Source organism: Microcaecilia unicolor, chromosome 2 (assembly GCF_901765095.1).
Source record: "Microcaecilia unicolor chromosome 2, aMicUni1.1, whole genome shotgun sequence".
NCBI lineage: Eukaryota > Metazoa > Chordata > Amphibia > Gymnophiona > Siphonopidae > Microcaecilia > Microcaecilia unicolor.
This window is the reverse complement of record NC_044032.1, coordinates 343,098,562-343,115,129: the sequence shown is the minus strand read 5'-3', so window position 1 is coordinate 343,115,129 and position 16,568 is coordinate 343,098,562.

Below are 16,568 nucleotides of genomic sequence, written 5' to 3'. Positions count from 1 at the left end.
AATTACATTCAAATAGAACATCCTTGGCCCCCATTACAATATGTGGGCAATAGCTTTATTATCTGGGCTGTCAGTAAGATCAGCTCTCCACTACATCATTGCATGAAGAGACCACAGTGATCTGCATAGATTGCTTCATTTTCAGTGGCCAGATGTAACCCTCCCCCAGTCCTTTAAAAGTTTCTGCTGTGCATCACAATGGTTAGACATTTTTGCATGCAGCAGCATGGATTTGAGACCACTAAAACGTGCAGGCTTGCTGTGCAAAAATGTTGACAGAAGGTGGATGGTGTGCATAGCTGGGGGAGACAGCAAAAGAAGGCGGGATCAACCCAGACCTGGTAGTGGCAGCAGAAGGATGGAAGGAAGCTTAGGCCCTGTAATGTCAAATGTTCACATTGCCTTGTTAAAAGTGGTTTCAGAGCTGCTGGATTCACATACTATATAAGGTGCAATTAGGTGGATCCAGCTTTTACCTAGTTCCCTGAGTCAATACTGGTTGAATGAAGAGGAAGGTTACAAGCTCATGAACAGGTTAGATAGACAAAGGCTAGTGGGTTGGTGTCTGAAGACAGAAGAGAACAGAGCCGAGGTTGTATAAGAAGAGAAAGTATGTATAAGGCAGAAAATGTGTGTATGCTTGTGAAAGCGAGGTTGTATGTATGTTTGCTGCTAAATGTATGTAAGAAAGAATGAGATTGTGTTCATGCTTGCGTGTGCACGTGTGAGTTAAAATGATAATGTACATACCAATGAGGGAACATGCGTATAAAATAGAAAGTAGTGCATAAAGCAAAATAAAATTTCTTACCTGTTAAAAAAAAAAAAAAAAGGCAGGCACTGCTGGGACAGATTCAGGCTGCAGATTTCCCTCTTCCTGGAAAGATAAATAAAACAGGAGGAGGCTGGACTGATTCCTAAGAATCTCAGATACACTCCCTCCTCTCTCCCTCTGCAGATTGGGATTTCCAGTCCCGAAAGGTAATCTTTCTGTTTTTATTCGGACTATTTTCTGCTTCTTTAAGCCGTGCAAACCCCGAGGAAGTGAAAGCAGCGGCGCATGCGCAAAGCCCCAGGGGCGCCTGAGATCATGTGGTCAGGATCCTGCCTCCTTAAGGTGGATCGGTGGAATGACGGAGAGCTGCTGGGTGTGTTCCAGACAGAAGGAACGTGTCCGGTGGCTGATTGTGAAAACAACAGAAATAAAGGGAACATAATGCAAATCCCAAGTACAACACCAAAGCACGAATAATGAAAAACGAAATAATGGCAAAAGAATCCAAGGCTATGCTGGATGCAAGGTATTTTATATTTTTGAAAAGTTACAGGGGGGGTAAGTTTTATATAGGGCTAAGATGGGTTATTTTACGCTACTACTAATCATTTCTATAGCATTTTTAGATGTATGCAGTGCTCTACCAGATTCTATATATGGCACCGATTCAAAATGTGCATAATGCACCCCAGGGGCGTAGCCAGACTTCAGCGGGCGGGGAGTCCAGAGCACGAGGTGAGGGGGCACATTTTAGCTCCCCCCCCCCGTCACCGCCGACCCCCCCCCCCCGTCACCAACCCTTTTGACCCCCTCTTCCCGCCGCTGCCAACCCTCCCCCGCCGCCGCTCTCGGGTACCTTTGATGGCGGGGGTCCCCAACCCCCGTCAGCCGAAGTCCTCTTCTCCGGCTGATCTGCTAAGGCAGGCTTCTGTTTCTGTGAGTCTGATGTCCTGCACGTATGTGCAGGATCTTAGACTCACAGAAATAGAAGCCTGCGTGGCCGCGTTGCTGATCTGCAAGGGCAGGCTTCTGTTTCTGTGACTCACAGAAACAGAAGCCTGCCCTTGCAGATCAGCAACGCGGCCGCGTCAGAGAAGAGGACTTTGGCTGGCGGGAGTTGGGGCCCCCACCAGCAAAGGTACCTGACGGCAGCGGGAGAGGGTTGGCGGCGGGGGGGGCCAGGGCCAAATCTACGGGGGCCCATGCCCCCGTGGCCCCACATAGCTACGCACCTGGTGCACCCAACTACATATTGGGTGCTGGGAATTACAGCAGGCAAGTGCCAGTGCCCGAATTTGGTTGCTGAAATTGGCACTCAATGCTATATTATAATGGGTGCTGATCTTTGACTGCCCATTATAGAATACTGTTCAGTGCTGATTTTTTTTTCACCACTGATTTTTGAGTGTCATTTACTGAATCTAGCCCTATATGCAGGTTCTTTCTCGGTCCCTAGTGGGCTCACAATGTGTGTTTTGTAACTGGGGCAGTGGAGGGTTAAGTGACTTGTTCAAGGTCACAAGGAGCTGCAGTGGGAATTGAACCCATTTCTCCTTGATCCAGTGGTGTACCAAGGGGGGGAGGGCGGTCCGCCCCGAGTGCATGCTGCTGGGGGGGGTGCCGCTTGCCTGTCAGCTCCGCTGGTTCCCTGCTCTCTCTGCCCCGGAACAGGTTACTTCCTGTTCCGGGGCAGAGAGAGCAGGGCCAGCGGAGCTGACAGGCGCGCGGCTGCTCCCAGCAGCCAAAAAGGCACCCGGGGGGGGGGGTTGATGCACCGGAAGGGGGGGGGGTTGATTCGCCGGGGAGGGGGGGGTTGATGGGCCGGAATGGGGGTTGATTCGCCAGGGGGGGTGTTTGATGCGCCGGGGGTGTGTGTGTTGTGCTGCACCGGGGGGGGGGGGGGGTGCGCATTGGCGATCCGCCCCGGGTGTCAGCCAACCTAGGATCGCCACTGCCTTGATCTTAATCCACTGCACTAACCATTAGGCTTACTTCCTCCCTCAATTTTACCACAAGTTGTGCTATTTTATCAGAGGATCTCATTGTGGTAAAATAATCCAAACTTTCCCCCATAGGAGCCACTGGAGAATATAACTGCTTAATATTCAGTCTGCCAAACACTGGCTGCCGCTGGCTGAATAATCTTAGATTCCTTATCTGCTCCAGACCATTCCCCTAGAGTTGGTTATATGTTCTCCTACCAGCAGAGGGAGACTGAGAACTATTGAGTAGTGACACCTGTTTAAGGGACTGTGCAACCCTGCCCTGCTCTGTATTTCTCAGACTCCCAGCAGAGGTAGGGCAGCCCAGCTCCTATTTAGTTGGGTGCACCATTTTGGCCCTGTTTAAAAAAAAAAAAAAAAAAAGACGCTGCGCCCCTTCAGGGGTGTCCTGGAACAGACATTTGTCCTAGCAAACCATATTTACAAAAAAAACAACCACTAGAATTTGGTTTTGGGTCCCTGCACCTTTGGGGGTGCACACTCCGGTCTCCGGGTCCCTTCTCCTTTCTCCCTCCCCTGTCCTCCTGTAGTGAGGGCTGTGCCTTGGCCTTCTCCCTCACTTGGCCTGGGAGGAGTATCTGAGTACCTAGAGACAGACCCGTGGATTGAAGAGAGTACCGCTGTGATTTAAAGAAACAAAAAACATGCACATAGTGCCGGTTGCAGCTGATGAGCTTTTTTTGGGGCAGGGAACCATTTTTGCAGTGGGAAGCCAGTGATAGGACACCGTTGCAGCAGGCTACAGCTTGGCGTTTCAGTCTGAGAAGGCCTGTTTGGCTCACCACATGGTCTCTGCACACAGCAGTCTTTGCCTCAGGTGGGAGGAGGTGGCGCTGGAAGTGAGCACAGACCCGGAATCAGCAGCCCTGGTGACTGGGGGTGTGGGTAAGGCTTCTCGGCAGAGTAAGGAAGTCACGTCAGGGGAGAATTCTCCAGGGACACGTGGTGAGTCAGACGCGGTTTTGGCGGAAACGTCCACCTCGTTAAGTCTGGATGCTCCAGGGCTGGAATCAAGAGAGGTACCGCCAGTGCTCACAAGGCATGATGCCTCCACGGTCTCCTCCTCTTTTCCCCCTGAATTTTGTCCTACTGGTACATCAGTTTTTTTGCCTGAAGAGGAGCCTTTCTGTGGAGTCTTTGGGGGAACCTCTGGCTCCCAAGGCCCCTGAGGGATCAGTAGCTCTCATGGCCAAGAAGGCCCATCTGTCTCATGGGGAGAACTTGAATGAAGTTCTTTCTCTCAGTTCAGAGCATCCGCTTGAGGAGGACGCAGATCGGAGGAACCCTTGGGACGCCGAGACCCTGGATGAGCCTTCTTAGGTTCCTCTGGAAGAGGATCTATCTGTTGTGTGGATTTTTCGATGCCAGGAATTGCCGGTGGTGTTGTCGGAGGTTCGGCGGGTCCTGAAGCTTTCAGAGGATCCCCCTCCAGTGACCAGGAAGGGCAATCCACTTTTAAAGGGGGTATGCCGGCTGCCCCAGATTTTCTCTACTCTACCAGCTACCCCTGGCGGACCTGGACTCCTTTTGGGTTCCTAAGGTGGACACTCTGATGACAGTGGTCACCAAGAAGACGGCAATACCGGTAGAAGGTGGGGCAGCCCTTAAGGTTCCTCAGGATTGCCAGATGGAGGCTCTCATGAAGCGATCCTTTGAGGTCTCTGCTTTGGCGTTAGAGGCTACCATCTGTGGTGGTTACGTTGCTTGAGCCTGCTTTTGGTGTACTGAGCGGCTGCCGGACTCTCCAGCGGGCCTTCCTCGCAATCTTCTTCGGATGTCATTAATTTGGAATTGGGCATGCCTTTCTCTTGGATACACTGTATGACTTGGACCGTGCCTCCACAAAGAACCTTGCTCTAGTTGTAGCTGAGCATCGTTTTCTATGGCTGTGGACTTGGTCAGTGGATGTGGCCTCCAAGGTTCATTTGAGTCAACTCCCCTTCAAGGGCAGGTTGCTTTTTGGAGATGAGTTAGAGAAGCTGGGAGTCCAAGAAGCCTCAGCTTCAGGAAAATAGGTCCCGTTCCATTTCTTGTTCGGGAGGTCAGGGGCACCTTCAGAAGCTTTGGAGGTATCGACCAGGTCAAGGGGCCGGTTTCCAGCATAGTTGCTATTGGAATAGTTGCCAGGCCTTTCAGTCCTTTCCTTCCTTTTGGGGTAATCAAAGCGGATGACGCAATGGAGATTCCAGAGGTTCTGGAGGTGCCAGGGCTTCACAGTGATGTTCTGGGGGCCCAGCCTCCAGTTGTGCCCATCAACAGCAGGTTGCACCTGTTTTACCGGAGTTGGGTCCGTGTAACTTCGGATCAGTGGGTCCTAGATATTGTCAAGAATGGATATGTGCTGGAGTTTTGTCGTCCTCTTCCAGATGCCTTCCGCTTGTCTCCTGTCAAGACAAGGTCCATCCATTCATACCTTGGAGAGACTATTGGCCCTGTGAGCGGTGGTTCCCATACCTCCAGCTGAGAGAGGTTCTGGGAGATATTTCATTTATTTTATAGTGCCAAATGTCACGTTCTCAACACAGCAACTAGGTTTGTGAGCCCTTGGACCACTGCCGAGGAGCAGCAGCGGCAGACAAATCACCCAAGCAAAAAGCAAGGTTGAACATAACAGGCAGGAACCACAGGATAACTAGAAGAGACTTTAATAGTAGGCAGCAAACAATCACATCCAGGCAAAGTCTCTAGGCAGGTGGCTACCAAAAGCAGTAATCAGGTCCAGGCAAAGTCTCTAGGCAGGCGGCAAACGAGGGTAATCCATAAACTAACCAGAGTCTTTAGGCAGGCAGAAATCAAGAGATGTCCAGGAACAGTCAAACACACAGGAAACTTTCAGAGTAGGAACTCAAACAAACCAACAGGAACTCATGGAAGACCTTTGATACCAAGGCAAAGCAAGCAAGGCTCACAGAAGCTAAGCCCATCAGCAGCTGACACTCAGCTGCAGCAATCACCAACCAAGTAAGGTTGCTGTTCAAGGACAAACCAGCAGAGCAAGTCTGGCAACCTGGAAAATCCGAACCGGACTCTCTGAAGTCTGGAACATGGAAGACAGCAGAAAACAGTCCATAGCAGCCACCAGTTCTGGCCACCAGCTGGCGAGGAGAGCACCCACATGGAAAGCAGTTACAAACGTGACACCAAAATAGGAAGATGCTTTGCGTCCAATTCTGGACTTTAAGTGGATGATTTGGGCCTTGCACGTTTCTCCATTTTGCATGGAAACCTTCTGTTCGGTGATAGTGGCAGTGCAGCCAGGGGAGTTTCTGATGTCCCTTGATCTCTCGGAGGCATATCTGTATTCCGATTCTCCCAGATCATCAGAGGTTTCTTCGCTTTGTGGTATTAGAAAAGCACTACCAGTCTGGAGCCATGCCTTTCGGCTTGGCTACTGCACCAAGGACTTTTTCTAAGGTAACGGTGGTTGTTGTGGCCTGTTTCCAGCAGAAGTGCATTCTGGTGCATCCATATTCGGATGACTTGCTGATCCGGGCCAAGTTAGTCAGGAGAGCAGAATGACCACGACTTGGGTGATTCATCTGCTCCAACCTCTGGGTTGGATCATCAATGTAGCCTTCTCTTGCCCCCAGTCAGTCCTTGGAGTACCTGGGAGTGCGTTTCGACACTCAGGATGGGATGGTACGTCTTCCAGATGTGCGGATCCTGAAGATTCAGTCTCAGATTCGTCGGCTTCTCATTGTCAAGGATGTGACTGCATGGGAGATTCTGCAGGTTTTTGGTTCCATGCAGCAACCATCAAAGTGGTTCTGTGAGCGAGAGCTCATATGAGGCCTCTTCAGTCTTTTCTCTCGTGGGCTGATGATCAGAAGCAAATGCAGGTGCTACAGGTTGTTAGCGTCATAGTAGTGCCTGCGTTTGCTACCGTCCCATAATCAGAGCCCCCAAGCACGTGAACAACGCGCTTGTAGGATCTGAATGCAGCTAGCATGCAAATGCATGCAAAACAGGGCTCTTAGCGCAATTAGCATGCAAATGCATGCTAAACCTATTCATCCCCAATAATCAGCGACCAGCATGCCAAAGATTGGCTCACTGGCCACGGCAAACCCTAAGCCAGCTTGTAGCTGGCGTTAGGGTTTGCAGACCATTGGGGAGGAATGGTGAGCCCTGTTCAGCATGCATTTGCATGCTAGCTGGCCCCCATTCCCCCCAATGCAGCAGCCCCGGCAGGAACCCCGACCCCCCCCCAGCAACAGGGGGCTGGAGATTCAGTGGATCTCTGACCCCCCCGACCCCCCAACACGGGTTCAGGGGGGATGGAGATCTAGTGGGTCTCCAGCCCCCCTAACCCCCCCCCCCCCAGCATCCCACCGATGTCCCTGGTGGGCCGTGGGTAAATCCCCCCCCCCCCCACCTGGTGGTCTAGCGGCCCTTTCTCACCCCCCTACGTGCAGTTGGAGGAGGGAGGTGGCCTCCTTCCTCTTCCATCGGCACTGCCTGCAAAATGGCGGCACCCAGCCCCGCCCAGTGCATCCTGGGATGCACTGGATGGGGCTTCACACAATATAAGGGAGTGCTACCACTCCAACGCAGGCCCGTCATCAGAGTCACAGTAGGGCAGTGACATTTTATTTTTTGTTCCTTTATTTTATAGGGTATTATTTCTCATTGATTTAGTTTTACCATATAGTCCCATTAGATGATGTATAATTAAGGGGGTCTTTTACTAAAGCTTAGATTTAGTTATCTGCAGCAGGGCCCATTTTATTTCTAAAAGACCCTCTAGGTGATGCTGTTTAAAAGAGTTGTGCGTCTCCTTATAGTTTGGCACGCACTGGTATCTCATTTACATGTATTTGATGTTCTGCCCACAGATAAAGTTTATATATTGCTTGTTAGCTTTTCCCCAACAATTTAGTTTTGAGTTCATATTCACCATCATTGAGATATAGTTGCAATCTTTAACACATAGTGGCAAAGCAGCATAGCGATCTATTTATCCATTCATATAGCTATCGCTTTACTTAGCCCTCACAGCCAACACAATTAGTTTCACTACACTGTGTTTTCACGTTGTACACGTTATGGATTAATAGTATATTTTTCTCTTTTTATAGTTCACTTTTGTGCACTTTTTGATATTAAATATCTTCAGTCTGGGGTTTTGCGTCTCATATATGGTGGTATGTATACTTCATATCAAGGTTGTCTTCTATTCTGTTTTTATTCTGGTACACTTTCAAACCTATGTGTTTGCACTGTTATGCTCTGGATGCACTTTCTACAAGTGGGCATGACCTTTCATTTGCTTTTGAGATTTTTATTTGCACATAAGGAATATATTAGCCCACTTTTTATTCTTTCTACTACTTTATCTGTGGTTTAACTTCACTAGATCACTTCTGCTTACTTGTATTTATAATAGCTTCACTAATTTTTCCATAGCTTTAATATGCCTTTCTATTCCATTTCCTCACCTACCTCTATCTTCTCTTTCCTGTTTATATTTATTGTGGTTTATCCTTTTTCTTTTTATACTTTCTTGTTTTGTTTATTCATTTGCACATATTTATGTTTGCTTAAATTTATATTACTTTGATGTATTATGGTGACCAGCATGCCAGTGCCTTACACCCTTACAAGAGTAAGCCTACTTCTCTTGTACAGGAACCCCACCCTCTTAGTCAAGTCAAGGCGAGGAGAAGGAGGTAGTGCCAGTTTCACCACCAAATGTTACTCCAAACTGTACACAAGTGTGCGGAGGAGGCCACAGTGGGCAGTCATGCATCAAGATACGTGTAGCTAAGGTATATCCAAAAGAGCAACCAGAAAAGGCAGTGAAGATGTATGTCGGTGATCCTCTCTGTTGGCACGCGCGCCGTCACCTCAGCCACTTCCAGCCCACCTCCGAATAAGTCATACCTGCATCAGGCCGGCCTCCCTCCCTCCCTTCCACCCAGCACCAGGCCGGTCGCCCCCCTCCCTCCGAGCACCAGGGCCCCCCCTCCGAAATTTAAAAGTCTTACCTGCTCGGGGTTAAGGTGGCAGCGAAAAGCGCTGGCTCGGCGCGCCTTCAGCCTTCCCTTCTGTCTCTCAAGCGCTGGTCCCGCCCTCATTTCCTGTTTCCGCAAGGGCAGGACCAGCGCTTGAGAGACAGAAGGGAAGGCTGAAGGCACGCTGAGCCAGCGCTTTTCACTGCCGCTGCCGATGCCACCTTAACCCCGAGCAGGTATGTGTGTTGATTTCCTTCCACCAATCTAAACACATCCACAGAACGCTTCCTTTTCTAGTGGCTAAAAATGCACGTGCTCTGGAAGTTCATGCACAGTTGTACCCCTTTAAAACTGCTAGGAAAAGGGGCAGAGCAGGGGGAAGGGGAGGACCAGGATGGGTCAGAAGTGCATGATGGGATTTAATTTTGAAATCCTGGAATGCTGTTTACTTTGTACCTGGAAAATGTGTAGGACAAATGATTCCTCCTGTACCACCCAGCCACTGGATTTTAAAAGAGAAACTCCACTCACAGGCCCCCTGACACCAAGTACCTGTAGATCTGCATGGATAGTTCATACTCCATGGAACTTAGCTATTTATAGACACTTGTTATACCATCAGTCACACCAGAGTGCTGCTGGGCGCTTGACAAAAATTAAGCTCAGTGAAAGGAACTTATGATTGCAGAGAGAAAAATGCCAGAGGAAAGAATTAGTGACAGAATGAGAGAGGAGAAAATGGAGAGAGAAGAGAGGGAATCACAGGGAGCAGGGGGAGGGAGGGATGCCTGGTGCTTGGTGCTGGGTGGTTGGGAGGGAGGGATGCCTGGTGGTGGAAGGGAGGGATGCCTGATGCCTGGTGGGAGGGAGGGAGGGATGGATGCCTGGTGCTGGGTGGGAGGGAGGGAGGGAGGGAGGGAAGGAAGTCCTGGAAACGGAGTTAAGAGAACAGATAGAGAGCAGCAGAATCGGAGACTAGGACCAATATGGATAGAAAAACAAAATCACCAGACAACAAAGGTAGAAAAAAATCATTTTATTTTAATTTTAGTGTTTGGAATATGTCCAATTTGAGAATTTACATCTGCTGTCTTATTTTGCACTGGGTATACTGGAGCTGTAACAGCTTACAGAAATGATTTATAATGAAAAAAAATCATGTTATTTTTTTCTCCTTTACTAGTATAATATTTTAAATGATGTTAATGACAGATTCATCTCTCCTGGGTTAGAGAGCTCATGTGGATGGGCTTCACATTCAGTTTGGTCCGCACAGGAAACGGAGCCCCAGATCAATCTGGAGCTCTGGGTGATCTGGAATTCTCTAAAGGCTTTTGGAGATCGACTGACTCATCAAATTGTACTTATTCCATTCCTTCTAAAGGAATCCTGTGCAGAAGGAATGGATCCTCAGAAGCTTAGCCGAAATTGGGTGGCGGAGCAGGTGGGGGGAAGAGGGGTTGGTGGTTGGGAGGCGAGGATAGTGGAGGGCAGACTTATACGGTCTGTGCCAGAGCCGGTGATGGGAGGTGGGACTGGTGGTTGGGAGGCGGGAAGTACTGCTGCGCAGACTTGTACGGTCTGTGCCCTGAATAAGGCAGGTACAAATCAAGGTAAGGTTTACACATATGTTTGTCTTGTTGGGCAGACTGGATGGACCGTGCAGGTCTTTTTCTGCTGTCATCTATGTCTGTTTATATGCGCCATGGCTGGTGTAATGGGTGTGGCTATCATAGGGGTGGAGTCATATGTGGTGACCCCGCCCATAATGAGTACCGGCACCTGTTATTCAAGTTAAATTGCCCTGTTGGCACTTTGCGATAAATAATTAGATTTTGGGTTGCTCTTTGGGCACTCGGTCTCTGAAAGGTTCGCCATCACTGATGTATGTCATAATAGATGAGCAGAATAATCAGTCTCTGGCAAGGACCAAGTTCTTTGACCTATTTGACATCCAAGGAGCTCGCTATTCCTATCACCTTAAGACCTGTACAGGGATAATGGGGAGAAGAGCAAATGGATAGAACTGATGGATAGTAGCAACAAGACCCATCTGCCGATTCTTATTGAATGTAATCAGTTACCTGACAAACGAGAAGAAATTCCCACACCAGAGGTCATAGCAACACCATCGTCACCAGCAACCTATAGCTGATTATCTGCAGCCTTTGGACCCAAATGCCAAGATCTTACTGTTGTTGGGAAAAGATGCACCAACATTGATCAGAGTTTGTGGGTCATGTGTAGGTCCACTTGATGCCTGTAGAGAACTTGGGGGGGGGGGGGGGGCTGGTGAACCCTAATGTTTGTTATGTTCAGAGTACCCCTCTGGATAATGAAACAAGGATCGCCTGTAAGATTTATTTCATCCCCCCTATTCTGTGTGCTGTTTTCAATTCCTTCTCACTAGATCAGGCTGCCTTTTGCAAGGATAGTCATGTGACCTCACACTCCTACTATCTAGACTGGACCCAAAAACATGTTCACGCATTTAGTGTGGTTTGTTGGGCAAGCAGTGAGAGAAGGGGAAGTGGACCTTTTTACTGAGACTGATGTGTGTGTGTGTGTGGGGGAGATGGTTATACTAGATCTTGGGGAGGGAGATGCGCCATGAGAATGGAATAAACCTGTTTTTTCTGTATTTTTGCTGACAGTTGAAGAATTTATTGATTGTGAACTTTGTTACAAGCTTTTAGAAGATAAGTACATGCATACAGAATGGTCCAATGTAATTAAGATAATTTTAATGGATGTTTAGATTTGTATTAATTCTTTGGGTCAACATTTCCTATGTGTCATACAGCTTGAAACCACATTGTATTTGGATGATGAAAAGGGGAAGTTAATAACAGTCTGCTAGCTTAATCACAAGGTCAGCTGGTACATATAGTTTGGATATATGATACAAAAAAACTGCATGAGAAGGTGGGCATGGAATTTGTGACAGAAGGTATAGTGGGAGTGAAGTTTCTAATAAGTGGATGAAGATAGCATGACTTTCCAGCTTATTTTCAAAAGAGAAAGACGCCCATATTTCGACCCAAATCGGGAGATGGGCGTCCGTTTCCTGTGGGCGCCCAAATCGGTATAATCGAAACCCGATTTTTGGCGTCCTCAACTGCAGTCCATCACGGAAACGAACAAAGATCAGGGGGGGGCGTGTCAGAGGCGTGACGAAGGCGGGACTGGGGCTTGGTTATCGGCCGAGGAGAGATGGGCGTCTTTAGCTGATAATCGAAACAAGAAGAGCATTTTTGACGAGAATTTGGTCCGTTTTATTTGGACCCTTTTTTTTCAGGTCCAAGTCCCAACTGATCAGATGACTACCGGAGGGAATCGGGGATCAACTCCCCTGACTCCCCCAGTGGTCACTAACCCCCTCCCACCAAAAAAAACAACTTTAAAAACTTTTTTTCCCAGCCTGTATGCCAGCCTCAAATGCCGTACCCACCTCCATGACAGCAGAATGTGCTCTATCCTCTGACAGCTTTTCCCTGGTTCTGATGTGGGTCTCGCGTGAGTGTGACACCTTTTCTGTTAAGGGCACTGCAGAGTCACATCAGCAATGCATTGTGGTGGGTGTAGGGTATTGGGCTCCATGATTCCACTAGTTTGTGTTAAATGCTCACAATGTTGGTAATTGGTAGGCTCTACTCCCATGGTGCTTTCCCTCTGCTTACTGGGTCAGAGTGTGCCCTGTTTTGTTTCCAGTAGTCCATGAGTTAGTGGCCATTTGTGTAAGACACTTTTAGATCCCTTTCATGTGTTAGCCATGTTACAGCACTTAGTTCTTACCTTGAATGTTGCTGAAAGAGGGCATTGTACACCATTCTGCCAGCTCGGACCTACTGCTAATCTCAGTACCAGCGAGACTCGTTGCCAGTGGGGCACAACCTCTGATCTGCAGTTAACTGTGAGTAAAGGTGCTTATTCAAATAAAGGACTGCTGTGCCAAGGTTATACACCAGCAACAAGTCCTGTCCCTGGAGCACTTTTAGTGGGTACTGCAGTGCACTTCAGGCAGGCAGACCCAGGCCCATCCCCCCCCACCCGTAACACTTGTGGTGGTAAATGGGAGGCCTCTAAAACCCACTGTACCCACATGTAGTTGCCCCCTTCACCCCTAAGAGCTATGGTAGTGTTGAACATTTGTCCCTCCCACGACCAAATGGCTTGGATTGGGACGTTTCTGAGCTGGGCGTTTTTAGTTTTTATTATCGCTAAAAAAAACCCCACCCATTTCAGAAGGGACCAAATCCATGGCATTTGGTCCGTCCAAACCGTATTTTTGAAACGAAAGATGGACGCCCATCTTTTTCGATAATACGGTCTGTCCCGCCTCTTCACATACCCGTTTTCGGACATAGACGCCCATGAGTGGAGGAGTGGCCTAGTGGTTAGGGTGGTAGACTTTGGTCCTGGGGAACTGAGGAACTGAGTTCGATTCCCGGCACAGGCAGCTCCTTGTGACTGGGCAAGTCACTTAACCCTCTATTGCCTGCCGCATTGAGCCTGCCATGCGTGGGAAAGCGCGGGGTACAAATGTAACAAAAATAAAATAAAAATGGAGATGGGCATTCGCGTTCGATTATGCCCCTCCACGTGACGCAGGTGGGGTGAAGTAACTGCTATTCTAGGAACTGGGGTATGAACTGATAATGTCAAGCGCATTTGACATGGTTGACCATGGAATTTTACTACATATCCTCGAATACTTCGGAATCGGAGGTAACGTTCTCAATTGGTTTAAGGGGTTCCTAACTACACGCTCTTATCAAGTGACATCAAATTCGGTTACATCAGCTACATGGACACCTGAATGCGGAGTTCCACAGGGATCCCCTCTCTCACCGACCATATTCAACCTAATGATGACACCCTTGGCCAAACTACTATCGAATCAGAACTTAAACCCATATATATACGCTGATGATGCAACGATCTTCATCCCATTCAAACAAGATCTAAGGGAAATCTCCAATGAAATCAAGCAAAGCCTACACATCATGAATTCCTGGGCAGATGCATTTCAGCTGAAACTTAATGCAGAAAAAACCCAATGCCTAGTACTCACCTCGCAATACAATAAGAATAAATTCACCACCATCAATACACCTAAACTAAATCTACCAGTTTCAGACACCCTAAAAATTCTTGGAGTCACCATTGATCGACACCTAACACTTGAAAACCATGCGAAAAACATAACTAAAAAGATGTTTCATTCAATGTGGAAACTAAAAAGAATTAAACCATTTTTTCCAAGGACTGTCTTCCACAATCTGGTACAATCATTAGTACTCAGTCATCTGGACTATTGTAACTCACTCTATGCTGGTTGCAAAGAGCAAATACTTAAAAAAACTCCAGACAGCCCAGAACACGGCAGCCAGACTAATATTCGACAAATCAAAATACGAAAGCGCGAAACCCCTACGAGAAAAACTACACTAGCTCCCACTTAAAGAACGCATCACATTCAAACTTTGTACCCTAGTCCATAAAATCATCCATGGTGACGCCCCAGCCTACATGTCAGACCTAATAGAACTACCACACAGGAACGCAATAAAATCTTCTCGCACATTCCTCAATCTTCATCCTCCCAAGTGTAAAGATCTGAAATACAAATTAATGCACGCATCTACCTTTTCCTATATGAGCACGCAGCTATGGAACGCATTGCCACGTAACCTGAAAACGGTCCATGAATTGACCAATTTCTGTAAACTATTGAAAACTTATCTCTTCGACAAGATATATCACAAAGATCAACACGTGTAACTGTACAGTCTTTAATATATCCAGAAATGTCTTATACGGGCTCATTTTCAAAGCACTTAGCCTCCCAAAGTTCCATAGGTTTCTATGGAACTTTGGGAGGCTAAGTGCTTTGAAAATATGCCTCATAATGTCTCTTGCTTTAACACAATCATGTATTTCACCACCATGAGGTATATTTTCAAAGCACTTAGCCTCCCAAAGTTCCATAGAAACCTATGGAACTTAGCCTCCCAAAGTGCTTTGAAAATATGCCTCCATGTAACCCAAAACCCTCTGTCAAACCAAATGTATATTCTCTTCAATTTCCAGTATCCATGATGTATTGTAAGCCACATTGAGCCTGCAAAGAGGTGGGATAATGTGGGATACAAATGCAATAAATATAATTGATAGGCTAAAAGTCAGATGTGTTGGATTAGGAAAAGTAGATGATTGGTTAGTGGGATGTGCTAAGATGGCAATTAGTTTCCGGATTGTTGTATAACATGTACTAAATCAAATTGTATAAAAATGAGAGAAATCTATGTATGGGGAGCTTCCTTGTTCCCATGGCAGTGAACTGGGGGTCTCTCTAATCATTTCTTCTTTATATTTCAGACTTGCTCGATGCTTGTTTTGCTGAACTAAGCTTATTGTTTATTCGTTCCCTTTTGATTAAACTTTCTTATTTTGTTTCTAAGTAACTTGTGAGTTATTGTGTGTATTTTGTAAAAGGTATAAAGCTAAGGACTAGGCTGGTGAGTGCTTCAGCTATCAGCTGAGGTAAGTTGCATGGGGTGATTGTCTAATGTGTGATAATCATAATCAGACCCACACATGCTCCATATACCTACCGACTTGCCATGGGATGGGTGAAAGTAGGTGACGTCTGCCTTAACAGACTGAGGAGACCTAGTGTGGATGTTTACAAAACATGCATCTTGGAAAATGGATGCACCACCTTGTTCAAGCCTTATCATAATCATCTGCATGTGAAGGAGGTTTACAGCTGGGAAGAACCAGACCCCGGCTTAATCATTTGTCAGGACACCTCTCCACCAAATTTAGGAGAACATCTGGAGAACTCAGTGTTCCAAGTCACCAAAGATGATGACAAACCAAGTCTTTCATACAAGACAGAGAGTTATTGAGAATTACAGATAAGGAATTCTACAAGGATGAGGCCAACAGCTGGGTGGCTCCGCTACCGTTCCGGACACAAAGAACATAACTAACAACTGAAGAAGCTCTCATCTGTTTCAGTTCATTGCGAAACACTGAGAAAGAAACCAGAGAGAAAACAGCACTTTACAACATTTATGCAGAACATGCTGGAAAAGACAATGAATCATGTTGGTACTTACCTACCTTTGGATTGTGAGTGTTATCATCCACAGAAACCAGGCCAGATCAGGATTATGTTTAATTCCAGTGCTAAATTTCAAGGAATCTCACTCAACAATGTGCTGCTTTCTGGGCCTGATATGATCAACAGCCTATTAGGAGTATTGATCTGCTTCAGAAAGGACCCTGTCACCATAACTGCAGATATCTAGCAAATGTTCTATTTCTTTGTTGTACACCCAGACTACAGGAAATTGTAGAGTACAGAATGAAAGTTCATGTCTTTGGTAACAGCCCATTACTTACTGTGGCAACCTACGGGCTTAGATGGACAGCCCAAGAGGGAAAAAGAGAATATGGCACAGATGCCAGACACTTCATGGAGAGAGAATTTTATGTAGATGATGGTTTAAAGTCCTTACCTACCAAGGAAGAAGCCACTGACTTGCTAAAGAGAACACAAGCAATTATTTATTTATTTATTTATTTATATTTTGCTTCTTCAGTAGTAGCTCAAGGTGAGTTACATTCAGGTACTCTGGATATTTCTGTATCCCAGGAGGGCTCACAATCTAAGTTTGTACCTGAGGCAATGGAGGGTTAAGTGACTTGCCCAAGATCACAAGGAGCAGCAGGAGGATTTGAACTGGCCACCTCTGGATTGCAGGACCGGTGCTCTAACCACTAGGCCACTCCTCCACTAGCAGAGGCCAATCTGAGACTTTATAA